Source organism: Arvicanthis niloticus, chromosome 17 (genome assembly GCF_011762505.2).
Source record: "Arvicanthis niloticus isolate mArvNil1 chromosome 17, mArvNil1.pat.X, whole genome shotgun sequence".
Classification (NCBI taxonomy): domain Eukaryota; kingdom Metazoa; phylum Chordata; class Mammalia; order Rodentia; family Muridae; genus Arvicanthis; species Arvicanthis niloticus.
In genome coordinates this window covers 53,884,421-53,910,779 of record NC_047674.1, presented here as the reverse complement: position 1 = coordinate 53,910,779, position 26,359 = coordinate 53,884,421, and the positions used below count along the sequence as shown (strand labels likewise).

The 26,359-nt window shown below is 49.5% G+C and overlaps 1 long non-coding RNA gene across 2 annotated transcripts; it reads right to left on the bottom strand.

Annotated features, from left to right (window-relative positions):
- Nucleotides 1-26,087, bottom strand: LOC143434867 (uncharacterized). 2 transcript variants are annotated; one of them, XR_013104701.1, is made up of 4 exons: nucleotides 25,928-26,087; nucleotides 11,016-11,084; nucleotides 8,404-8,565; nucleotides 1-5,811 (listed from the first exon to the last, which is right to left on the bottom strand). It is a non-coding gene; the product is annotated as an uncharacterized LOC143434867 (long non-coding RNA). The 2 variants fall into 2 exon arrangements; XR_013104700.1 differs by having other exon boundaries at nucleotides 1-8,565.
- Between the last annotated feature and the right edge of the window lie 272 nt (nucleotides 26,088-26,359).

The window sequence follows — 26,359 nt, the reverse complement described above, 5'->3', positions numbered from 1 at the left end:
CAAGAGAAGCATGACCCAGGAGATTTGGGAAAGCCGATGGTGGGAAGGGATGAGAAGCTCACCCAGGGTGCTGGGCAGGAGAGTGGGCAAGTGTGTTTGAGAAGGCAAAATCACCTTCACTCAATGTTCTGGGTGGAGTCCTGCAGGGAACAGCCTGAAGCCGAGGCAGGGCTCCAGCCAGATGAATTGATGGGCCAGAGAATGTGGCCTGCCAGCTGCTGTGTTGGCTCTGGAACCAGGAGACCTGGTAAACATGGATGAAGTTTTTGGAGAGGAGGAAGGACATCTGACAGCATCAAAGCTTCAGAGACAGAGATCTAGAGATGATGGGACTGGATGTCAACAGAGAAGATCCGCTGGTAAGCAGTCCTGAAGGCCCTGGCAAAAGGCTTTTGCAAAACCTTGCTTGAGGCCAGTGAGATGGCTCAGCAGGTAAATGTGCCTGCTACGAAATTCATCGACCTGAACTTGATCCCTAGGAACCACAGGGTGGAAAGAGAGAGCCAACTCCCTTAAGCAATCCTCTGACACACACACACACACACACACACACACACACACACACACACACACGTATACGATAAATCAATGTTTACAAAGTTAACGGGCATGGTGGTGCACGCCTTTAGTCCCAGCACTCAGATAGCAGAGGCAGATGGATCTCTATGAGGTAGAGGCCAGCCTGGTCTACAAAATGGGTTCCAGGACAGCCAGGGCAGGTTACAATGAGAAACATGGTCTCAGATAACAAACAAACAAACAAAAAAACCCTAATGACTTTCTTGGCCCTAGAAGTCATTTCTTTCTAAGAGGCTATGGCACTGGGACCCAGAGATTCTGAAAGGGTGAGGAAGCAAGTGGGAGACCAGGAAGCGGCATCAGAGGCCTAGGCTTCTTTTTTAGAATGTGTGGGACTCTGAAGGAATGGATTGGCTGATGATTCAGGGTAGGGTCTGTAGGGATGGCTAGAGGAAGTCTGTGGGCAGAAGGAAAGGGCCTAGAACAGACGGAGGGACTGAAGAATCCCTAGAGGCAGAGGAAACTGAGGGAGTTGGGGCTCGGAGCCCTGAATGCCACCAACAGCTCTTACCAGTGCCCTCCTCTACAGTCCTGACCATTTGATACTCCGTGAGTGAGGATAGCCACCAGGCCTGCCAGGCTACAAAGCCCACCTCTCAACCTCCGGCCCTCCCCCAGTCCCATTATGGTTTCAGGAGATTCCACGACCATGACCACCTCTGTCAGCACCACAATGTTTCCGTCATTACACCCACCATGACTACCATCGTTGTGACCACCTCCGTCACTGTCCATCCCACCACGATAATTACTCTCACCAACACAGTTCCTGTCCTTAGAGGGGTCTCCTATTCTGAGAACATGCGCACAGCCAAAGAAAGCAGCAGAGGCAAGCTAGTGCCTATGGACCCTGTGGCCTGCTGGGAGCTGCCAGGCCTTGTGCTTCTGGCTTCCTTCCGGAGAAGGACACGTCAAAAGCTGGGTTTTCCTTTGCCTCGTTTTTCCCATGGCTGGCTATATGGCCTTCCTTAATTCCTACCCCACTCATCCCAAATCCACCATTCACTGTCTCTGAGATGGAAAATTTAAACAGATTTTTCTGAGGAAAAAAAAAAATCCTTAGGGAAGGGAGTGTATGCAGAGGGCTGGCTGGCGCCCTGTTGTCCTCGGTCCCCTACAGGGACTCCAGCTCCCTCCCTGTAGGAACTTGTTCCCCACTCACCAAGGACCCCTTTTTCGCCCACCAGCCACTTATTTCCTCACTACAACCTGATCCGAACACCCCAGCAGCCCTGCCCGTAAGCCCTCTCCTGGGCCTGGGTAGATGGAGCCCCAAGATATGGAGACAGGCAGGATGCCTGGAAGAACAGGCTCAGAGAGAGTTTCTGTGTTGAGCAACTTGTTCTGAGCAGCACTGCCAATTCCCCCTCCTCACTAATCCCCAGGATTAGAGTATGTGGGGCTGGGGAAGACAGGAAGCAACCTCTGCAACAATGTGACACAGCCGTGGTGAGGGGAAGTAGACGGGCCTGCTCAGCCCCTCACACAACCACCGCTGGGCAATCTGGGCATGCTGTCAACCTCTCTGAGCTCCACTGCCTCCTATGTCGAGGAAACACTTGGGACACAGGCCCCTGCCATGCGGACTGGGACAACCCATCCGTATCCACACAGGCCATCGCCTCTCCTCAGCATCCTTGAGAACATGGCTGGTGGTATCTGCCTCTTCCCCCGGCCCTGTCTGTGCCCAGAAAGGTCCAGGCCCTGCTTCCACCCTCCTCGGCAGGTAGGGAGGCTGTGTCACCTGGTTTGATGCTTTGAGACATAGCCCAGACTGTCTTTAAATTTACCATCCTCTTGGCTCTGCCTCCTAAGTGTGACAATGACAAGCGTGCACTCTCACACCCAGATGTGGCTTCCCTATTTTATGGCCACACCTCTTGACTGTCTTCTCAAAAACCATTTTCACCTGTCACTTGTCTTGTTCAGGGACCTACCATAGCTCCCCATCACCATACGGACATTAAAGGCCCCTCTCTGCAGCTCCAGCCCCAGCCCCTCCATTCCCACAGGAACCCTGACCTGAGTATGACTGACTCAAAGCTCTGATCTTCTGCTGCCTCCTGAATCCTTCCTTGACTCCTGAGTAGGAATTAATTCATCCATCACTGACCTCCGGCAAACTTAATAAGCCATCAACAAACCAAATCTCAAGCAGCATGGAGGGGGGGGGGCTCTCAATAATAAGTTATAACCCACTTACCAGGCGGATTTGCTTTGGGAAAGAAACAGGTAATTGAATCTCTCCCTCCGGGCACCATCTGTCTCCACTGATGGAGCCTCACCCACCCGATGCCCACCTGTATCCGGCAGTCCAAAAGCGATGAGGAACGGTACTGGGGTAGTAATAAAATTACTGCATGATTTTATTGAAAGAAGCGTGGGTGTTTGGGGGTGCATGGGGAAGGTTTTCAGAAGAAATAAAGACCGGGGTCAGAAGAGAACAAGGTGAGAACAGCACTGTACGATTCACCTGGGATGAAGTGCACAGACAGAACATGGTCCTCGGTATTCCTCTTCCCTTTGAATGCTCAGCCTTGCTCTGTACTTGCAAGTTTCTGGCTGGCTGCTTAGCAGACAGTTTCCCAGCCAGTGGAAGAAGCTTGGGTTCTTTAGCTTCCACACAGCAGGGCAAGGGGCTCCACCCCAGACTGGCTCCAGCTTTCTAAGGGAAACCCCACCCTGTCGTTGGCCCAGCAAACACCGGTGGCAAGCTATCTCATCCCTGCTTCGCAGAACCTCTGGAACAGGGGAAGAAAGCACGGTGGTAATCTTCATCCTTGGTAGTTGAGGACTTCAGAGAACAATTACAATCTTAGAGGCGGAGTCCTACCCTGCTCCACCTTATATTAGCCCACCATAACCCTGTAGACAAGGCTTGCCTTCTGGAATCACATTTGTGGTGACTCAGGACAGGGATGATAACCTGGCAGCTGGGCAGTGACCAAGATCTACTTTCAGAGTGGTACTGAGCCATGCTCCTTGCTCTGAGCCCTGTTCTTCACTATGCTCACAGTTTCTGTCAAGGCCCCATCCCCAAAGCCAACCTTCCTCCAGGGTCCAATTACAGAGTTGGATGAGGCCCACATTTAGTTCAAGTCAAGGTTGCCTAGCAGCAAGGATAGGCATCACAGGGATGCTGCAGGGCCTGTCAGGGAGCCAGGCCAGAGAGGTCAGCAGGATCAGAAGCCACAGGGTGCCAGGCCACTGGGGACACTGGGCAGGATGCTGATCTGTATTGGTAAAGAAAGTGAAGTAGGGAGACATTTGGTGGGTATCTGGTTAATTTTGTACCCCTAGCTGGCCTGGAATTGATTATCTAAAACTGGACTGGCCTCCCATTCACTGAGATCCACCTGCCTCTGCCTCTGCCTCCTGAATGCTGGGATTAAAGGTGCATGATACCATGTTCACGTTATTTTATTTTTGAGGGAGAAGGTCTCTCTGTGTAGCATAGGCTGGTCTTAAACTTTCAATCCTCCTGCCTCGGCATGTGAGCAACAGAGTTATAGGAACTGTTCCACTACACCTCAGCTCTGTCTGTCATATTGATCCCATGTCATGACAAACAGTATGATAATCCGTATACTCCACTCCAGACGCGGAAACTGGAGGCAGTGAGTCTCTCGGCCCGGTGATGTTCCGAGATCATCGGATGAGTCGACTGGAATGTTGGGAGGATTCAGACAAAGCGCAGCAAGAGGCTGCTCTGCTCTCTCGCCTTAGGGAAGAGTCCCACGACTTTATTTAGGTCATTGTATGGGTTTGACTTAGCAGAACCAGCTGTGTAAATCAGGAGTCCTGAGTTCAACCTTCACCCTGCCTCTTTCTACGTAACCTGCGGTTAGAATCCTAAATTCTCCGAGCTTTAGATCCCTCTACTACAAAGGGAGAGTAAACCAGCTTCCAATTATTTAGTGATTAATACATGCCAGGTGCTTCACAATTATTGGCATGAATTAGTTCACTTAATTCTAACAAAAATCCATGGAACAGTTACTACTATTTCCCTCATTTCATGTATTAAAAATAAATCAATTAATTAAATTTAAAAAGAAAAAAAAAAAAAAAAAGAGCCAGGAGGTGGTGGCGCATGCCTTTGATCCCAGCATTCAGAGTCAGGATGATCTCTGAGTTCGAGGCCAGCCTGGTCTACAGATGGAGTTCCAGGGCAACTTGGGCTACACAGAGAAACCCTGTCTCAGGAAAAAAAAAAGGGGGGGGGGCACAAGAGTTAGTAATGAAGCCATGCTTTTCTCCTTCTGCCATGTGCACTGCCTATTCTCCTGAGGTTACGTGACATTATATAGTGTGCTTCACAACGGACACACAATAGTTCAGATTGGAAGCCAGGCATGGGAGCAAACACCTCTAATCCTAGCACTTGGGAAGCAGAGGCAGGAGGATCTCTGTAAGTTCAAGGTCAGGTTATCTACATAGCGAGTTCTAGGCCATCCAGGCCTATAGGGTAAGATCTTGTCTAAACAATGGAAAAAAAAGAGAGAAAGAAGAAAAAAATTTAGTTTATGTTGGAGCCTTCTGCAACAGCACTAACGGGGACAGCAGGTTCAGAAGGGTCCCAAGTTCACGTTTACACTCAACTCACATGTCACCAGTGGCTATCGCTCTTCAGTAGTCAATGTACATGGCAGAAAGCCAGAAGACAGGAAAGAGACACTGTCTGAAGAGAGACAGTGGTGAGTACTATGGGGTGAACCAAAAGTGGAGCACAAAAGGTTGCTAGACAAAAGGCACAGAGAAGTCTCTGTTCAAGGACATATGACAAGACAAAGGAACCCAACTTGTAGACACCTGGGTGAATTGTGGAGGCTGAGGGGACAGCTGGTGCAGGTGTTCATCATGGGCTTTCACCCTGAATGTCCAAGAAACAAGAAGGTTCAAGGGACAAGATAGACAAGGGACCAAGGAGTAGGGTAACGAGATTGGAGAAGCAATGCAGGGTGGGTAGGTAGGGTTTCATGGACAGCCATGTGGTGTTGGCTTTTCTCCTGAGGGAGATGAAGGACTCTATCTAAACAAAGCATGGCAGGGTCTAGTGTGTTGTTGAACAAGATCTCTGGTTACTGAGGATGAGGAGAATCTGAGTAAAACAGGGATGGCTCCAAGCCACTGTCAGAATCCGGCTGAGACAGGATACAGGCCTGACCTCGAGAGCAGTCAAATGTAGATGCATTCCGAAGACAGAAGCAGTTGCTCAGCATTTGCACCATGCTGTAGAAATAGAGAAAGAAGCCCAGGTTAGCTAGAAATGTGGCTCAGGCACAAAGCACTTGACAGACATGTACAAGACTGAGTTCTACACCTGGGACTGATAAGAGGGTCAGGAGGAAGAAGAGGAGGAGGAAGGAGGAGGAGGAGGACAACGAGGAAGAAGACACTGAGCTGGGGAAGGCATAGCCAGAGAGTTGGAAGAAAAAGTGGAGAATCATGTTCTACAGGCCAAAATAAGAAAACACAGGAGACTTCTTTGGAAACAGGCATGAATGCGTTCAAAGAGTGACTATCTTTCAACTAAAACATTGCATTTCAAGAATGCGTTCTCAGTAAATACGTCTAACTGTGCATTCAGTTTCACTGCCAAGGGTTCTTGACTGTGTAGGCATAATATCATAACCAGGAAACAACCTAATTCTTTGCTATCAGGTAACCACCAAAATTTGAATACTCAGTGACCCTTGGACATATTTGTCTGTGCATTCTTACTAAGTACAAGCAAGCAGGTTATAAATCGTGACCATCAACAAGGCATCACATCAGTCAAGAACATGGAGACCACTCCAGGCGCTCCACTCTGCTTAAATACGGGAAATTCTATATTTACAACGCTGGGAAGAGCTGGCTCGGCTTTCCTGTCAGGTTTTAGGAAGTCAGGAAGTGGCTGAAACCACGAGACACCTGAGCCTCCAGGATCAAAGCAGAGCAAAAGCCTAAGTCTTGTATCTGCCAAAGCCCACACACATCTGCCCTCAGATGGTGAGCAATGCTCCAACCGAGGTTTCTCTTCCATTCACCAAATTCTGTGGCAGTGTCTCTCTTTGGCACCCAGGAGATTCTGAGGACTCTCGTTCTCTGTCTTCTGGCCCCTTCTGGGCAGAGGAGCTTAGACTATGGGAGGGAAATAACCTGAGCTGCCAGCAGACAATACTGCACACGTTCATAAGTATGGCTTTACAAAGATAACATGCCAAAGACAAGGCTGGCAGAATAAACACTGTGGTGAGCCAGATAACGCCCCCTCTTTGTCCACACCCCCTAATGCCTGGAACTTATGACTGTTATGTCACCAGGCAAAGGGGACTTCACAGACATGTTTAAGTCTATAGATCTTGGAATTAGGAGAATCTCACGAGTCCTTAAAAGCAGAGAATATTCCCTCTGGCTTCCTTTTTGCCATATCTTCTGCAAACCTGCTTCTAGGAAGGTTTAGAAAGGGATTCTCTAAGCCCAAGGACCCCAGCTCTAGGATGGGAGGTGTCATTTTCTCTAAGTAACACCAAGTTGTTGATCCAAGGGGGAAATTGCATTGTTTCTCAAAAAGAGTAGTCATCTCGCTCTCTTGGCTTCATCTCCCTCAGCACATCTGGGATGTGTTTTCTAGAAGCTTCCCCCCTGGAGGCCTGGGCCTGGTGCAGAAATTGAGGAGACTGGAAATGAGTAAGACTCATGCCAGGACCCACCAACAGCACCTACTTTCCACAGGAAGCCACATCAGTAGAAATGCCGCCATGAGATGCTGCCATGATTTTGCAAGAGAGTTCCAGGGAAAGCCCTCTTGGGTTCTGGCTGGTGGAAGCAACTCAACTGCCCCAGGCTCCTCACGCTACCTTGCACCCTGCCATTGTTCCTTGTCAAAGACCAACCTTCAGCACCTATCCTGCCTCTCTTTCCAAGTTCCCCCCACTGAGTACCCCAGCCAGAATCCTGACTCAGTCAAAGTAGACCATCCTGGCTCTTCTGCCTTGAGCCTTGTTTAATAACAGAGATCCTTCCCATGTGACCACTTCCTTTCTAATATTCCCAAGTTCCTGTGGCTGGAGAACAGAGTCAGTCCAGGTGCCCTTTCTGAAGCATAACAGAGGGTAGCACAGAAGGCTCATAAAAAGTCTTCAGTGCTCCCAACATGGCAGCCGTCGAGTCTCCCGCCTCTGGAGCAAGCCTTGACACAGCCAACCATGCTCTTCCTCATTCTAGAGTCCCAGCACTGTGCTTGTATATATGGTCTCGTGTATGTGTGTGTGTGTGTGTGTGTTGTATATGCATGTACATGTGGGTATACTCACCCATACATGCACATATGTAGACCAGAGATCAGCATCTGATTGATGTCTTCTTCAGTCCATCTTCGCCTTAGATTTTGAGACAGGGTCTCTCACTGAATCCGGAGCTCAATGTTTTGACTAGACTGGCTGGCCAGTGGGCTTCCCCCAGCCCCATTCCACTGGGATCCTCTGGTCTCCACCTGCCTTCTAGCACTAAAATTACAGCTGCGTGACATGCTGCCTGAGTTTCACCTGTGTGCCTCAGATCTGAACTTGGGTCCTTTGGCTTGCACAGCCAAGCACTTTACTCACTGAACTAGCTCACCCCAACCCCCACCCCAAGATCCGTCTGTTCAACACATTTAATGGACACGTTCGGGGGCAGTCCTGTTAAAGAAATGTCACTGTCGCCACAGATGATCGTGTCAGTATTTAGCACTGACCTGGAATGGTTTGACAAGACTACTGGATAAAAAGATTGACTAAGAGATACATACATCTTTGGAAGACAGCATTATGACCGCTGGGTAGCATTATTCCATACCTGAATGTTTCGCAAGACTCACCCATGTGGGTAGAGCACGTACTGATCTTCCAGAAGACAGGGTTTGGAGTCCCAGAACCCACCTGGTGGCTCTTAGTAATCTATAACTTCAGGTCTAGGGGATCCAATGCCTTCTTCTGGCCTCTGCCGGCACCAGGCATGCTTGTGGTGCACAGACATACATGCAGAAAAAAGAGCCCCACACATAAAATAAAAATCAATTTTTTCTTAAAAGACATCTGCAGGGTTTTCCCCCTTTTATATTTTTTTCATTTAACATTCGTTACTTTAGTTTTTCTAATTTCCTTTATAAATTTTTATTTTCTTTCTTTTTTTTTTTTTTTCAGACAGAGTTTCTCTGTGTAGTCCAGGTTGTCCTGGAACTCACTCTGTAGATCAGGCTAGCTTCAAACTCAGAGATCTGCCTGCCTCTGCCTCCTGAGTGCTGGGATTAAAGGCGTGCGCCACCACTGCCATCACCTGGCTCTTTTCCTTTTTATATAATATATTCTATTCTTTGAAAGTTTCATACATTTATAGAATACATATTGATCATCTCCACACACTACCTTCCTCTGACTCAACCCCACACCCTCACCCCCACCTCCCCCCAATTCCATCTTTTCTTTCCTGTTGTTATTAATAACACTTTGATTCCTGTCTGAGCTGCCCATGTACACAGTGAGTGTGACCATCCACTAGGCCACGAGCAAACTGCCAGCAGCCATGTCCTCAAGGGACAGCGATGTTCCTTTTCTCAACATCGATCAACAGCCAAAAGTTGAACGCACTTTGGGGGCCCATCTTCCTTGCTTTTCCTTTGAGACAAGGTGTCACTAACTGCCCTAGCCGGCCTCGAACTTAGGATTCTTCTGCCTCACCCTGCCCAGTAGCAGTGATTATGGCCTTGTAATTACAAAATGGCTAATCTTCATCACAGAACTTAGCAAAGAGTCTAGAAACAAAATGTCCTAAGCACAAAAGGTCACTAACAAAATGATGGTGGGGGGGATCCCACTTATGAAAACAACAAGAACATCACATAAAACACATTTTAAAATGTGCAGGCATGAGTGGAAAGAGCTATAAAACCCAAACAGGGAACACACCACAGACCTGAATAAATGAGGGGCGACCTTGCTCACGGACAGAGACCGGTCCTAATGACTATGTCATGATCACTGTAAATTAGCTATTGGTTCAGTGGACTACGTATGGGCCTGAAGGGTAAGCAGCTAGGGGAGCCTTGGGGTGATGACAATTTTAACTGGGGAACAAAAAACAAATATAAAAGAATAGTCAGAAAAATTCCTGGAGAAAAACAAAGTACACTAAGCAAGGAAGGGTCGGTCTGTAAGACATTCTGCACAACATCACACAGCAACAGTAATTAAAATGGCTGGAGACCAGAGTCCGCACAGAGATCAGCTGTGAAGAATAAAAGGAAACTTAGAGACCCAAACAAACAGGAGAATTCAATAAATTGAGTCACTTCGCCAGATATTTAGATGGTAAATAAATAAATCTGGATTTTTTACCACACTCTTAGCATGGAAATAAATTCCAACAGGATCAAAGAATTGAAGAAAACACTGGAAAAATAAAGCTATAAAAGGTACAAAAAAAAAAAAAAAAAAAAAAAAAAAAAAAAAAAAAAAGCATATGTGAGTCAAGGGATCCCGCTCAGTGGTTAAGAGCACCAGCCACTCTGTGCTGGGGACCTAGGTTCAGTTCCCAGCACCCACATGGACGCTCCTAATTACCTATGACCCCAGTTCTAGATAATTCAGCACCCTCTTTGCAAAGACATAGCATGCACATGGTGCTCATACAGATAGCAAGCATGCACACGCGCACACACACACACAAACACACACACACACAACTAGCAAATAATAATGTGATGTCTAAATGTGTGTGAAAACGATTGTATGATCCCGGGGTATCAAGTTTCCTAGTCACAGGACAAACAGGAAGTGATTAATAAATGCACCCACAAAGAAATTACAAGGGGAAACTTTATGACTAAAAATCAAAGATCAAAGATCATGACAAAATCAGAGATCAGAGGAAGACACCTGTAAGATGCATGACAACATACTGATTTTCATAAGTTAAAAGCATCCTTTTTGGCTAGTTTGAGTGTGTGTGTGTGTGTGTGTGTGTGTGTCTGCAAACTCACACGAGTGTGCATGCATTGCAAGTACATGTTCTGCGAATGTGAATATATGTGTATGTGCAAGTGTGCATGCATGTGTATGTGCAAGTGTGCATGCATGTGTATGTGCAAGTGTGCATGTATGCACACAGAGGATACAAGTCAGCCCTAGGTGCTGTCCCTCAGATACCATCTCCCTTGTTTTGAGAGACAGGGTCTTTTATTGGGATGTAGGGCTTGCTGCTGATTCAGGTGGGCTGACTAGCCAGAGAGCCAGAGGACTTGCTCGTCCCCACCTCTCCAGTGCTAGGATTATATCAGATTTTTATGTGGTTTCTGGAGATCATGCACAAGTCCTCACGCTTGCATGGCAAGCAGTTTACCCACCAAGCTATCTCCCCACGACCTGGCTTGTTTTTGTTTTATAAGGGGTCTCACTGAAGCCCAGGCTGACCTTGAACTAGCAATCCTCTTGCCTCAGGCTCCTCCTGAATTCTGAGATTCCAGATGTGCACCACAATGCCTGGCAAAAAATAAATGAGTGAAAATACTTTTTCAAAGAACAAGGAAAAAAGGCCAGAAAGCCAATAGAAAATATAGCAACGAACAAAGCAGCCCTCTCCCTCCCTTTCTCCCTCTCCTTCTCCCTTTCTCTCTCTCTCTCTCTCTCTCTCTCTCTCTCTCTCTCTCACACACACACACACACACACACACACACACAACTAGCAAATAACAATGTAATATCTAGGGGTTGGAGAGATGGCTTTGCGGTTAAGGGAACTTGTTACTCTTACAGAGGCCTTGGGTTCAGTTCACAGCACCACAGGGTGATTTAAAACTGTTTTAAACTCCAATTCTAGGAGATCCCATCCTCTTCTGGCCTCCTGGACCACCAGGCACACTCATGGTTCACAGGCATACACACAGGCAAAACACTCACACAGCCAAAATAAAATAAATAAATCTTTAAAAAGATTAATACATAATGTTCCATCTCATTAATGATTTGAAATGCATCTGGAAGCAAAGTGTAAGTTTTTCACTCACAAGCCCAGCAAAGATGAAGAAAGTCAGTACCACCCAGCAGTGTGGAGGGTATGGGTACATGGGCAGTCTCCCATAATGCCATCAGAAAGAACGTTAACACATTCTGAAGGACATTCCAGCACTGTTAGTAAACTTGGGAGCCTTCCACCTACTGTGAAAACTTTTGGGGTTTTGTTTGTGGTTTCCTTTTCTTGTGAAGACAGCTAGAGAAATGCCCAACAGACATATATACAAAAATGCTTATTGCACAGAGAAAGGAAGGAAACACACATCTGTAATCCTCATATCCCAGAGGCTGAGGCAGGAGGATCTCAAATTCCTAAAAAAAAAAAAAAAAAAAAAAAAAAGTTGGATGTGGGGCTTCCAGAGTTGGATGTGGTAATTATTCTGAAGTTGGGGAGCTAAGACACGAAAATTGATCAGGAGTTCAAGATCGGCCTGAGCTACAAAGGGGAGTTAAAGCCAGCCTGGTGCATATACAAAGACTCTGCAGTGTGTGGCCAGTCCCTTTAATCCCAGCAGAGACCTGTGGACTCCAGGCCAGCTGAGGCTACCAAGTAAGACCCTGTTTCCAAGAAAACAAACAAACAAACAAACAAAAAAGATAAAATAATTTTAAAAAGAAAGAGATAAAAAGATTAACAAGAATGCCTCAGGGGTTAAACATGCTTGCTACCAAGGCTAATGCCCTGAGCTCCAGCGAGACCAAGGGCCCCTCTTCCTACTGCTGCTGGCACCACAGGATATAGACGGCCACCTTCATGCCCCCTGACTTTCCCTCTAACCACCTCCTCCACCCCACACTTGCCCTTCAGGATGTGAGAGCATAGATGTCTGGAAAGGTCTGTGGCATCCTCTGGGGTCATAGGTGAGGGCCTCCCAGATACAGGGGGTGTGTGGGAGCCAGGAATTATGTCAGCTGGCAGCTGAACTTGTGGGTGAGGGAGCGGTGGTCGTTGTGGTGAGGAGGGAAGAGTTTGTGGGAAACACAGCTGGCAGAAATAGCCGGAAGTGTGAGCACCCGCAGCCTCAGATAGGGGCTTCTTGCCCTCAGCTGGCTCTCCCAGGATCTGTCCTGCAGACTGCTGGCCACCTGTCTCCTCTGCAGGCTTTGAGTCACTTCCTGTGTTTTTCTTTTCCCCCAGGTATGCTCCTGACTCACAGCTCTCTTTCCTGTCCCTCCCTGTCTCAAGGCCCACCTAAGGGTCAAGAGAAATGTCAGATATTTTGTTCCTCCTGTCCCTGAATCTGTAACCACAGTTGTAAGGAATGGCAATTCAAGGGTTACCTCAGCCAGTTACCCTGCATCAGAGCACCTCAGCGACCCTGATCCTTCCCTCGAGGGACAAGGGCTGCAGGGCAGCTGGATCCAGGACCAACTCCATCTCCTTCCCTGCACTCTAGTCCTGTATCCCAAAATGCTTAGCAAGAGCTTTACTGGGAGCAGGGGGGCAGGAAGGTAATGAATCCAGGTAACAAACCCATTGAGGAGGAGGAAGAGAAAAAGAAGAAGAGGAAGAAGAAGAGGAGGAGGAGGAAGAAGGGAACAGAAAAGAAAAGGAACACACCCAGGTGCCTTCCCCCTTGGGGAAGCCTTCTGTCAGCCCCTGTGTCAGATCTTCAACCTCTCCCTACAGCTCTGTCTTCCGCTAGAGCCCACAGAGCCCATGACTCACTTGCCAGACAAAGAACCTTCATTTCCCTGGCTGGAGTTACAGGAATGAGCGTTTGTCCGAACTTGGGTTGATCAGACCTAGAAGCAGGTTCTAGAAACCCTTCTGGGGAAAGTTTTCCTAATCTTACAGACAGATCTAGACAGACAGACAGACGTGTTTTCTGCGACCTTCAAGCACGTCACCTCTGGACCCAATCTCTGGCGATTGCTTCAGGGGCTACCTTGAGGATAAGTATAGCACCCAAGAAATGAACCAGCACCTTGAAGATAGAGAGACAGGACTAAACTCTGGGGAGTACAATTCGTCAGAGCTTTCCTTCCCCTCTTGACTGCGGATACAACGTGAACAGATGCCTCAGGCCCCCACTGTCATAACCTTCTTCCATAATGGAGCGTATCCTCAGAATGCAAAGGCCAGAAGACCTTGTGCCTTGCCAGAGGACATCAGCTGACAGTCAATGGACCAGGCAGGTTGGAAAGGATTTGATTCCATCAATTCTATAACACACACATGAAATTTCAAAGATGCTGGATCAGACTATTGCTGCTGATAGGCAACTATCTGACCACATGGGATTGTCTTTATATTCAAGACCAGATAAAATAAGAGCAGGTGGCATCTAGAACGATGGCTTGGCAGTTAAGAGAGCATATAGCTATTGCAGAGGACCTGGTTTATCTCCCACCGTCATATGGCAACTCAAAATCATCTATGACTCCAGTTCAAGGGGGATCTGACGCCCTCTTCTGACCCCCATAGACACTGTGCACATACAGTACACATAAATGCCTGCAGCACTCATATACATAAAATAAAAATAAATCTTTCACAGAGAGAGAGAGACAGAGAGACAGAGAGACGGGGAGAGATTTGAAGACATTGGAAGGAAATTAAAGCAATTAGGTCTCAAGGAGCCTCTACTAGTGTTTCCCAAAGCGAAGTTGGTCAACTGTCATCTACTCCATTATAAACACAGTAGACTCCAAAGCCAGCACAAAGCCTACCTTACTGTATCACTGCTCACTAAGATACACCGGGGATAGTACTGTAACTTTTTATTTTTTAAGACCTTTTCTTCGTGTGTGTGTGTGTGTGTGTGTGTGTGTTGAGATATGTGTAGAAATGCCTTCAGAGGCCAAAAAAAAAGGGTGTTGGATTCCCTGGAGTTACAAGTTACTGATGTGAGTGGTAAACTCTAGTCTTCTGGAAGAGCAGCCTGTGCTCTTAGTTGCGGAGCTGTATCTCCAGCCCTTAACCCTGGCCTGTGTGGAACTCACTCTGTAGACCAGGCTAGCCTTGAGTTTGTAGGTGTAACTGTTTGTTGATATCCAGGCATCTGGGAAATGGAATTGAAAGTCAGGTCTATTGTAACCACTTAGTCTGACATCCAGAGTGAATCTTTCATCAAGTTAATTCAGATAATTACTTTTTTCCCTTTTGTGGTGCTTTGTGTATGCTAAGTGAGTATTCAAGTGGATAAAATCCTTTAGTTAAAAAAAAAAAAAAAATCTTCCTAAGAAAAAAGAAAAGAGAAGCCGGTGTAGCAGCATCTGGTCGATTGCCCCCGAGCACATAGCTACCATGTGCCTCAGGATCTCTCTTCCTGGGCAATAATAACTTCCTGTGTTCTCTTACTCATTTGTGTTTCTATTACTTGTAGCCAAAGGACCATGACATTACTGGGCACTTGGGAAACCAAGGGTGTCTTTGTCAGCACGTGAGTTCCATGGCCTGAGGAGAAAGGAGGTGTGTTTTCCAAACCTGCTGTTTACATTTCAGTAAAGACCCCATGAACAGCCACCAGAGGGCTGAGGGAGGCCTTAGGAAGGAAGATCGTGTGTGGATGAGGAGACAGAGAGAAGCGTGTTGTTTATCACCATTCATACCCCCACAAAGTATAGAAACTCCCAGAGGCTCATTCATAGAAAACTATGATAAATTATAATATATCCATAGGGTGGTCACAGACCTTCCCAAAACAGGAGACGACAGCCAATGGGAATTAGATGGGGCTTCACAGTGGGCCTCCATCGAGAGCCTTTCCCTCCAATGTTGAGGGAGAGGTCTCTTCCAGGTTCCTCTCCAAGTTGCTCAAGGTTCCCTCACCTCTGGTAATCGTGCTTCCCCCAGAGGACAGAGAGTCCACTTCTGTGTCTCAGGGCCATAAAGGCCCAGCTTAGCGGTTGGGATAAACTCCCTGGGCCTCCGGAAGGCCCAACTGCTAAATATAACGGAAGAGATGGCGTACAGAAGAAAGCTAAGTAGTCAGGAGAGCCAGGCTCCCAGCAGGTATCATGCAGAGCCAAGCAAGGAGAGCCTGAGAGAGGCAGAGGAAGAAACAAGGGAACAACCTAAAGGAAGGAGACAGAGTGCAAGTAGGGTCAGCAGGATTTCAAGGAGATTGATGCCTACACAACATGGGGTAGGAACACGAGACAGGCCACAAGACTGGGATTCCCAATGCAGGGTCTGCACAACCATGTTCACAGAAACCTGTAGTCAATGTTTTTAAAACATGAACATAAGATAACGTACACATGTATGCTTGTTTGGGTGGAAGCAGGTTGGACCCAGTTTCAGGGTCTGACAAGGACACAGTATGTTACCCACAGTAGGTGACCTGCATGGAGGACAGAGGGAAGGAAAGGAAGAGCAATGGAGAAGCTGGAAGGAAAAGAGAGAGGGAGGAACTGGCTCTGTGAATGGTCTCCAAGGAGGGAAAGACTGAACCCAAGCCCTTCCCACACACTAAAGCCCGAGGAAGCCCTACTGGAAATCCCCGGTATATCTTATTGTAGGTGTCCAGGGCCAGGCACAAGGGAGCTGGGAGGGGGCCAGAAGAGCAAGGGGAGGGTTAGCTTCTCTAAGCCAGGTCTTCTGGAGAACCTGGGAGCAGCTGGGAGGAGAGGAGACACAGTGGGCAGAGTTAAGCTGAGGAGGGCTTAGAGACAAGCGTTTGTTCTCATGAGGGAGAGACAGACCCTCTCTGATTGGTGCTGGTGGTCTGCACAAAGAAGGCAGGCCGAGTGTGCAAACATCAGGAAACACCCCTAGATCTTTTCCTCCATTCTGACTCCAGCCCAGGTTCCCTACCCCAACGTACATGCTTCCCAGGGAGACCTTCCGCCCTCAGCCTGGAGCCCTTGCTCATGTGGAGCCTTAGAGTTCTGCTCTGTGGCTAGTTGACTTGTCATGTCTGTTTTCTCATCTGTCAAACAAGGTTGATTAACTGGCACTTAAGAACCGCCCATGAGTAACAGAATGGTCCACAGGAAGTACCGGGAAATGGTGACCACTGGTCAATGTCCATACCTTCCCAGGGACCCAGGCTGCTTCCTGAATAACACTCTAAATTTAGACCTTGGTCCCACTGCCTGTCTGCCTGCTCTGAGACCTGTGACCTCCTAAGGTCAAGGTAGAGGTGAGCTGAGTCAGAAGATGGCAGTCCAAGAAAGTATCCCAGCGGAGGTGGGATGCAGGAATGGAAGGCTAAGTACCAAGGAAGAAAACAAGCAAGCTTCCCATGCAGAAGGCTTGATGCCTGCAAAGACCCACTGGAGGGGAACTGAGGTGGGGATGCCTGGCACATCAGCTTGAGTTGAGCCAGCTCCCGGCACTAAGAAGTATAGAGAGATCCAAAAGGCAGGTCCTTGTGCCTGACCCTGGCTCCCAGAACCAGCAGGGAGACAAGGGAGGAACATGCAGGAGCTTGAACACACACACACACACACACACACACACACACACACACACACACACACACACAGAGCCGCCAGGTGAGCAGCCTGCACCTCAATGACAAAGCTGCCATCTGCCACCAGGAACTGGCAGCGCTGGCAGAGACAGGGGCAGAGACCCGGGAGGGGAACAATGTACTTTGTGTTCAGTAGCCGCAGTGGGACAAGCTCTCCTCATTTTCCTAGAATAATTGGAGGTGTGGGAACGGCGTGAGTCCTGTTCTGCCTAGGAAACCTGACTTGACCTCGTGTGCCCGGCAGGAGTCCCTGTCGCCATCTTGGATCGCCGCCTCAGAGCGGCTGGCGAGAGCAAATGTGCGCCCTTGGCCCGCAGAGTTGACGCGGCGCAGCGTTGTTTTAGTCAGCCATGTCAACTCTGCGGTGCCGTTTTATTCAGCCCCATAAGGTTGGCGGCCTACACCCCACCACAGGCCCAAGCTCAAGCTGGGCCAGGCGACCCCACCCCAGCTCCCTGCCAATCGGTCTTTGTAGACAATACTTCCTCCAGCCACACACACACAGGCACCTACTATACACACATGCCCTCACCTATGATATACACACATGCCCTCACCTATGATATACACACATGCCCTCACCTATGATATACACACATGCCCTCACCTATGATATACACACATGCCCTCACCTATGATATACACACATGCCTACACCTGCATGCATGCCCTCACCTGTGCCTACTGCATACACAGACCCTCACTGTGGCCCGCGACATACACACAAACACCTCACTTGATTCTGCTATGTGCACACACATCTTTCCCTACACCCTTGTATATACTCATGACCATACCTGAGCCCTGCATAGACTCACACAGCGTGCCTCACATGGGCCTGTTGCATGTACACACACCCTCACTTGGTCCCAACACACACACACACACACACACACACACACACACACACACACACGGTGGAGCAGGGGTTATCCTGGGCCCTGTAGTTGCTTGAGAGGCAACTTTCCATGAACCAGACAGCTCAAAAGTCACTGTGTGAGAGTCAAAAAAAAAAAAAGACACACACAAAAAGATTTCCGTGGGCCTCTGAGTTGGTTCCTCAAGTGAAAATACTAGCTGGCCAAGTCTGATGACCTAGGTTTGAAGATCAGCTCCAAAAAATTTATTTCTAGCCGGGTATAGTGGCACATGTTTAATTCCCAGCACTCAAGAGGCAGGTGGATCTCTGAGTTCAAGGCCAGCCTGGTCTACAGAGTGAGTTCCAGGACAGCCAGGACTACACAGAGAAACTCTGTCTCAAAACAACAAAAACAAACAAACAAACAAAAAACTTTAACATCCTCAAGAGTGCTGAGGCAGACACATGTTTACTCCTTGTCCTCTCTCTCTCTCTCTCTCTCTCTCTCTCTCTCTCTCTCTCTCTCTCTCTCTCTCTCTCTGTCTCTGTCTCCCATACATACACAGGCTAATAATAAATATAATGAATATTACTTTTAAAAGAGAGGAGAAACTAAACGAGTCAGAAGCAGAGAGAAACAGGACAAGGGAAAGGAGATGATACAGAGCAAAGAGGGAGGACCACAGAGGGAGAATCACAGAGGGAGGATCACAGAGGGAGGATCACGGACACAGAACCACGTGCAAAGAGGATGCCTCCGAGCTCCAGCAGCTGTGGCAAGGAATTCCAAGCTCAGGAGGCAAGGTAAGGGGGATTAATTACACTCATGTGCTCAGGTCTGGTAGAGCTAGTCTTCTCTGGGTGGCAGGCTGTCCCTATGCATGTGTGCATGAGTGGGTATGCTCACACAGAGGCCACATGGCCTTTATCACCCTCCACACTATTCTGAGACCGTCTCTCAATGAACCTGGACTCCTCCTCTTGAAGTAGGCTAGGCAGCCAGCAAGCCCCAGAGATCCTGCTCTCCCCAGTGCCATCTCCTTCTCCTAATCCCTGCTGACTCCAGGCTTTCTGCAGCAGATCAGAGTGCTGCGTCTGAATTCAAGCCCCATGCTTAAGCAACAAGTACTCCTGCCCACAGCCCCACCTCCTTCTTTCAAAAGCTGCCATACTGTCTTTTCTTTGGCAAAGCAGGACTGCTCTGGGCTCCAGTGCCCAGTGTTCTGTCCCGATCTCTCCCTAGGCCTGCTGTGGAAACAGAGCTGCAGCCCAAGAACAGCTGGATCGTGTCCCCTCTGACCCTAGAGAGGAGAAAAGGCTTTCTGCACAGAGCCCCTTGCCAGGCCACCTACAACCCCACAGTCTGCATTCTTGTCCCCAGTACTGCTACTGGGCATTGGAAGACCTTGTTCAGGAATGAGCGGGGAGCCAGAGTCCTAGAAGAAACAAAGGAGAGGGACAGACCAAAGGAAGCCATGAAGGAAGAGCAGAGAGAGCCAAGAAAAAATGAACAAAAAGAGAAGGAAGGGGCTCCACTGTGGCAGTCTCCACAAAAGACATGCCAGAATTCGGCAGGATACCCGGCTTACACAACAGAAAATGTCTGATGGCAGCTAGGGCCCTGGGACTCTTTCCACAAGGAGAGAGAAGCATCAGGAGCGTGCTGGATGAGGCATGACCATCAGTTTTCCCGCCATTCTCAGCCCCAGGCGTGACTCAGGGTTCCACAGAAGTGTCTACGTCTCCATCTGCCTCTTGACATTCAACTATCCCCTGAGTGTTCTCCCCCTCCACGCCCCAAGCTGGAGAAGTGAAATCTTCAATTGTCCTAAAAGCTTCACTGTGAGTCAGTGCCACAGAAACCATCTTTCTGCCTGGCCCAGGGCCAGCCTCCAAGAGCACAGAACTTCCTGGCTTCGCCTATGTTATTTCCTTGGCCTGGAACTCTCTTCCCAGACTCAGCTTCCCTTCAGCCACTGGGATGGATGTCTGAGGCTGACCGCTTTCCCAGAGCAGGCACCTCCTGTGTGGATGTGAATGAATAAAAAGTTCAGGGGATCCATGAGAGCAGAAGACAGCATGTTGGGGCCACGTCTCAGGCCCAACCCTCAGGGAGCCCCAAGAAAGGAAGACTGAGTCTGGGGACTACAGTGAGTGCTCCCTGAGCCCCATGATGCAGTAAATATGTGTATCGCTCAAGGTTCTCTAAGCTGATTGAATGGATATATATTAGGGTCTACTAGATGGGCTTTCCAGGCTGGGAGTCCAACATAGGCTGTCTGCATTCTAGAGAGGCCGACTGCGTCCAAGAGAGGCTGAGACCCTGGTGGCTACTCAGTCTACAGGGCTAGAGGCCTCAACAGTCTACAGTCTGACGCTGAGGACCTGGGGGGGTTACTGGGAGCCACCAGTCCATTGGAAGACAGATGAAACTGGGTTCCAAAAGCAGAGAAAGATGCAGTAGCAGATGCAACAGAGTAGATGCATGTACCAGCAAGGAGCAACTGCAATGGTGCTTATCCCTCAGAGCCACCACTGCCTGAAAGTACCACCTACTCTAGGGAGGTCCCCTCTTTCAGCTAATCCTTCCAGGAAATGCCTTTAAATACCCACCCAGAGGCACCTCCCTGCATCCTGGAATCTAGATCCAATCAGGTGGAAAATCACTGCCGGTCTGTACCTGTATGCTTCCAGGAAGGATGGAGGAGGGTGGAGAGGAAGAGGAGAGGGAAGAAGGAGGGAAAGGGAAGAGGGAAGAGGGTAAAGGAGAAGGTGGGAAAGAGGAAGAAGACAAGAGGAAGAGAAGGAAGAAAAAAGGGGAAGGGGGTAAAAGGGAGGAGGGAGAGGAGAGAGGAGGGAGGAAGAGACAAGAGGAAGACAAGATTTAGGGAAGGAACATATGAGCCTTCTCCATTTCTGCCTCAGTGCCAGGCTTAGGAAGACACAGGATGGATGCGACATGCTAGAAAAGGAAGTTGAACTGGATTTCTTGACATCAGGAAGCCAGGCCTCCTGGAACTAGAGAGATGGCTCAGTGGTTAATAGCACTAACTGCTCTTCCAGAGGTCCTGAGTTCAGTTCCCAGCAACTACATGGTGGCTCACAACCATCTGTAATGGGATCTGATGCCCTCTTCCGGTGTGTATGAAGACAGCTACAGTGTACTCACATATGTAAAATAAGTAAATCAAGAGGAAGGAGGAGGAGGAGGAGGAGGAGGAGGAGGAAGAAGAAGAAGAAGAAGAAGAAGAAGAAGAAGAAGAAGAAGAAGAAGAAGAAGAAGAAGAAGAAGAAGAAGAAGAAGCAGCAGCAGCAGCAGCAGCAGCAGCAGCCAGGCCTCAATGACAAGGCTGTCATACATCTGCCTGCAGCTCCAGTGGAGGTGCTTGAGTCAGGGAGGTAGGCTACACAAGATGCAGCCAAAGGCATGAGGCACCCTCTGGGGCATGTGGGTGGCTGAACCTCTAGTTTGGCCTCATAGCACTGCCAGTGGGAGTCAAGACAGGGCTCGGTTTTAGAACAGAGGTGGGATATAGATCTTGGGAGGAGAGAACCAGAATGAGGGGAAGATGAAGCTCCCTGGAAGTCAGAGGAAGCCTCTACAAGGTCCCAGCCCAATGTCGGAGGCCCGTTCCTGATCAGACCTATAGCTTCAGGAAGGTGTGAGAGTTTACATGAATGGACCCTTTCCAGCCTCAAACAAACCTGAGTCCACAGCCCAGTGGGCAGAACAACCACTTCCTTCCCAGGGCAGCTGGGAGCTACAAGGTGCTGTAGAGAGGCCGGCCACATGGGATGCTCTGGGAGTGGCTACTGTAGCCACAGAGGAGGAAGAGACACAGAAACGAGGACCCTACTCAATCACTGGTCTGAGATGAAGGCTGAGCAGTCAGCCTCCCTGGCAAGATGGGACTTAGAGGCTGAGGAAGAAAGTCAAAAGGCAGAAAGACCTTCTGGGTTTGGGGCTGGAGCTTAGAGCAGGGGGTGAGCAGGTGTGAGGGTAATTGGATGGATGGCTCTTCCTCCAGCTACTTCCACCTCAGCCGCTCATAACTGGGGAAGTGACAAGTGTTTAACAACCACTCATACAGACTGGGGTCAAGTTCAAGGGTCAAACAAACAAGAGGTCATTGAATCTCAGAAAGAAAAAAAAAAGTAACCGGAAAACTATGACGTCAGTCCTATTGACATTCCCAGTTATCAAACGTGCTCAATGTCTGGGAAGAGGCTGAACCAGGATTTGAACCTGGCATAATATTGCTCCCCCCCCCCCCCCCGAGTACTATTGCTACTGTGACCTCAAGACCTAGCTGGGACCAGAGCGAGTCAAGATCAAGAGGCTGAGATCAGGAGATCTCCTTTCATGGAGAGGTCAGGGGGCCTCTCCGAGTGAAAGCCCTGGGCTGGGCAGGAAGCTGCTAATACAGTTGCTCTCCTCTGCTGAAGTTGGAGTTGGCTCAAGTCCAAGGGGTGTGCCTGTAATGACAAGGGCCTGGGCCAATGGCAGGGCCCCAGCCACCCCCACCCTGGCTTGCCAGGAAGAAAGAAAACCCCTCCTGGGTGTTTCTATTATCTGAGAAGAAAGTGAGGCGGGAAGAGAAGCTGGCAGGAAACACACTGAAGTTGCTACTTCATTGAATAAACCAGTCCAGTCCTGTGGTTCCCTCCCGCTGTCCCCTAGAGGGAAATCCAGGCCAGGCCTGAGGCTGGGAACAGTAAAAACTATCCAAAGGACCTCCCAGCCTCCAGCTTCCCAGTAGAGCCTCAGAGATGATGGAGTCCATTCTCCTGGAACCAGAGGCAGCCCTCCCCAGTTCAGCTTCACTCTCCATGGTCAAGTCGGGACACTCTGGTCACTCCCACAGCTCTATGAGAAGGAGGTCCCCAAAAATGGATGTCTGTATCTTGCACTCCTAATCCAGGTCATGAATCTGGGCCATGGGGGTGAGGAACATCCATTCACAAGAGCAGTCCTAAGAAGTGCTGGCATGTGACCTCCTCCCAAAAAAGGGAGCATGCACCTTTCAGAACAGCTGTCGGGGGTGGGGGGCAGCTTTGACTCCTCATTACAACCACCACACCCCCTCAGACACTCACACGGGCTCATATGCACCTTGGTATACACTGTCACACTCATTCACTCACACAAGCTGTTGTGCATATATTCTCACACCTACACACACACAACACACACACACACACTGACGTGGACTCACGTGCATACACACAGACTCATAGACACAGCCGTGCACACATAAGACATGCTCACATGCGTGTTGTATGCACATGGAGACACGCTCAGGTACATAGATAGGCACATACACACTACACATGTTTTGCATGCACATATCCACTTTGTCACACTGCCTGAGCCTCCTTCAACACATCTACCCCACGGCGTGTTAGAAGCTTGGGAAGTGGAAAGTATCTGGGTGGATAGGCTGGATGGTAGCTGCCAAGGGGCAGGCAGAGCCTGGGATCAGGCTGGGAGCCCAGGAACAGGGGTGGCAATGTGGGCTACCACGAAAAGGCAGGGATATGAATGGAAAAGGCCCTGCTCCTGCCCCTTGGCTACCCTGGTCAGGCCAGCCTTCATGGCTGTACCGTCTCAGGCACTTCAGGCAAGGTTCCCAGGACTGCCTGAACTCAAGCCCTGCCAACCAGCCTTCCAGCCTTTCTGCCTTCCCCCAACCCTCAGGTAGAAGAGAGAGGAAGGAAAGTCCCCAAACCTCTGGTGTCCGTCCCTCCACCACACAGGGCAAGGCTGACCCCCCAAAGCCAGGCTCCCTCAATCCCCCCACCCTCTGCAGGTAGCCTGGTCAGTCCACGGCTCAGCCTACCTGTCCCTCAGCTATGATACCAGCCTCACCTATCCGTGGTGGCATCTGCCCTCGTGCGCTAAGCTCAGTTTAAGGCAGGCCGTCTCCCTCCCCAAGCCCTCAAAAAACAAGCAATGGGGACCACAAGCTCTTTTAGTCTTAAAGGGCAAACGAGGGCTGGTGACAGAGATGGAGCTCGCTGCCTGGTAGCATGCTTCCTTAGCATGCACAAAGCCGTGGGCTTAATCCCCAGTAACATATATACTGGGCATGGTGGTCCACGCCTGTAATCCTCAGCTGTACAGCGAGATGGAGGTCAGCCTGGACTACATAAGGCCATGTTTCAAGAACAACAACAAAAAAAAAATACAAATGAACAGCACGTGAACACACATGTAGGGGGAGGAGCACGTGCGTACACACACACACACACACCAAATTGGAATGGAAGGGTACAAGGGAACCTAAGCAGCCCCTACTTTAAAAACTGTCTCTTCCCTGGGCCTATGAAACCTCTCTGTCTGCTTTCAGCAGCCACAAGCATGAGGTCCCTCTCCTCCCCAGGGAGCGAGGCCACCCCACATGGTCATGGCCTAAGCATGAGGTCCCTTCCCTCCCCAGAGAGTGGGGCCACCCACCGGGCTATGGACCTTGAACTTAGGCAAGAAAGAAGACCAGCCATCCCCTGAGACTTGAAACACACACCCCATGCCTGGCAGTAGTGGCACTTTAATCCCAGCACTCCCAGAGGCAGAGGCAGACAGATTTCTGAGTTTGAGGCCAGCCTGGTCTACAGAGTGAGTTCCAGGACAGCCAGGGCTACACAGAGAAACCCTGTCTGGGAGGAGGGTGGGGCAAGAAAGAAAAGAAACAGACACCCCCTACTGGGCCCCACGGGCTAGCAGTGCTACCATGCTGGCTCACAAGGTTCTGGGTGGCCCTGAGGCAGCTCAGGCTTCTTCCCAACCTGCTCTCCACCTAAGCCAGAAGGTTTTTTCCAAAACACAAACCGGATGCCGTCCAAACCTTTGAAAGCGTTCCCAGACAGAGCCTTCCGGATGTGTGTGAGCGCTCACACTATGCAGGTCTGCACTGTGAGTGCTCCACCCTCACACATCATCTTCCCAAGTGAAAGAGTCCTCCCTTCCTGGGTCCTGCCTCCCACCCCTCCTCACTAAACCGTGCTTCGCTGGGATGCACTTTGGTTACATTAAGATGGACTGGTTTTTTGTTTGTTTGTTTGTTTTATTTTATTTTGTTTTTGTTTTGTTTTGAGTGAATTCGTGCTGGCTCCCCTAGGGCTCCTGAGTTCCCCTGTAGAATGGAGCCCTTAGCAGACAGAACCAACAGATACTCCCTTGGGCTGAACATCAATGTTCTGCTGAGAACTGAAGGTAAGCTTCGAGGACTCTCTACTTGTCCCTCACCCGGGCTACTGGGGGATCCCATGAGCATCTGAGAAAAGCCAGTTCCTAGCACTGAGGATCCAGAGTCAGGGAGGAGCCTGGCAGGAGAGGAAAGTAGGCCTGCTTAGAATAGGCTTCACCAGCAAGACCCAGGAGAGGCCAGCCGCCAAGTGTAAAGTGGGGCTGTGTGGTCTCCCCTTACCCACACCAACCCACCAGCCTCTGTCACAACTCAGTCACCTCCAGCCCAAGTCTCCAGTGCTCTCAGTGCCTGTAAGCAGAGGTCAGATGCCTAATGCATATGGGGCTGGCTGGGTACTGCCCACAGTGGGCAGGAAGTACAGCAGCTGAGCAGGCACAGGGCTGACTCCAATGCCTGGTTTACACTTCCTGACCCCGCACACAGGCAATTTCAAGGTGCCTTAAAATGGAACCGAAGCCACGAGGCAAGGGAAGGGACTCAAGGATGGAGCTTAAGAAGTCGTTTCAAGTCTCAGGGTAGCCAGAGCTGGGGCCCTACCTTCTCACAGTGCAGGAGGCCCAGGATTGCTGCTGGTAATCTTGATGCAAACACTTTTATAACCCGCAGCAACGGGAGGCTCCTGGCTACCCTGCCATTGATGCTGTTACGGAGGGAAACCAAGCTAACACATCAGCTTCATCTCCCTGCAGGACACTTCTCCTGCATTTCCACGTTCATTCAACTTGAACCAATTCCCAGCTTCATTTCCCTCACACGTACGTAGGTCTTCTGCTCCTTGTGTGGTTCCCTCCTCCCTTCTCCATCACTAGGTCTAGAACTTACCGCCATCTTTCAAGATCAAAGATCAGACCATGGTAACATCTCTCCTATGAGGCCTCGTTCTTCAGCAGTCAGAAGGAATCTTTTCCTTCCCCGGGAGAACTCTGTTAAAAACAAACACCACAGAAGTTCCTGGCACTGTGTGCATGCGAAGAAAGTTGTCATGACCCCGCCCGAGCTCTAAACACTTTACGTTCACTGATTCATGTAATCCCTATTGTCACCCGATGGCTATGGGATTGTTAGTGGCTCACTCTAGGGATGGAAAAACCAAGGCAGGGAGAGAAGCCAGGTCCCCTGTGAAGGGAGAGCTGGACTGATCTGGTCAACGAACCATGGCGGCCTTGTGCGTGTTCCCGCATGCCACCAAAAGCTGTAGCGCGCCTGCTTGCTCATCCCTAGTCCCCAGCCCAGGCCCTGGCTCCAAGTAAGAAC